Below are 1,168 nucleotides of genomic sequence, written 5' to 3' on the forward strand. Positions count from 1 at the left end.
CTTCTATATGTGCCTTTCTGCTATAATTTTCTGTTGTTTTTGTGTTCTTCTACTGTATTTTCCTGCTAAGTTCTTAAGTTCTTTGTTGCCTTTACTGGACCTTTGTTTGAGTTCCCTTTACACATGTTTCCTCTACTATTTTCTTAAGTGTTATAATACCTCTTTTCTCTTCTAAACTTGTTTAAGTCCCAGGTTTTCTTAAACATATGCTTCAAATCAGTTTCTTCAATTTGTTTGCTTGAACTTGATATTATATCTATTTTTTTCTCATGAGTCTCTGAAATAGATCTCTGAGCCTGTTTCAATTACTTACCTCTTCGTCTTTGTATCTGATTCGAAGTAGGAACCCTAGAATTTGGGGGTTTTGGCGAGGGTGATCTTGTGTTTGGACTAGGGTTCTATTTTGAAACCCTTGACTCTTTTAGACTCATTATGAGTCTATGAACTAAGTTTGAATTTCTTTGTTTACGACTTTGAACTTTTAGACTATTCTATGCTAGACTCTTCTGATTAGCATGACAGTTCTTTCCTGTTTAAGCATGTTTGTATGCTTTTATATGTGTGTTGAACCTTTCTTCAAAAGGCTTTCCAACTTATGATTGATTCAGAATCTTTTTTTAGGATTGATTGATTGTTACTGGTTTTTCTTACGTAAAATCTTTCCTCGCTTTTCCTGACTTGGTTCATTCGTACAAAGCCTTCAATTTTGATTTCTTGGCTGTTAACTGATTTCATTTCCTTACTTGCGCAAACCGTGTGCTATCAGACTTTTTCCTTAAGTAAATCTCTGTGTATTTACCCTTCTTGTACTGCTTTGGAAAAGGTTTTGATCAATCTCTTTCCTTAATTATTTTTATGTTTGAAATTAGAATCCCTTAAGCAAAGGGAATTTTTTTTAATTGATTTTCAAATCATTCTCCTACCTTATTCTGCTTGCCTTCTACACTATAAAAGGGCACGACCCTTCTGCACTTTAACACACTCTCAATTTAACACTTTTATACTACTCAAGTATCATAGTTCTCTAATCATAGCATTCTGACTATTTGCTTGCACTTTGGCTTCACAAGACTACTGCTTTCTTTTCTTGTTTCCCTGAAACTGGTATGTTCTAGTTTGATTTTCAGCCTCACCCCATAGTGGTTATTTTACAGCTTCTACACCCCTG

This window comes from Nicotiana sylvestris, chromosome 7 (assembly GCF_000393655.2).
Source record: "Nicotiana sylvestris chromosome 7, ASM39365v2, whole genome shotgun sequence".
Taxonomy (NCBI): Eukaryota; Viridiplantae; Streptophyta; class Magnoliopsida; order Solanales; family Solanaceae; genus Nicotiana; species Nicotiana sylvestris.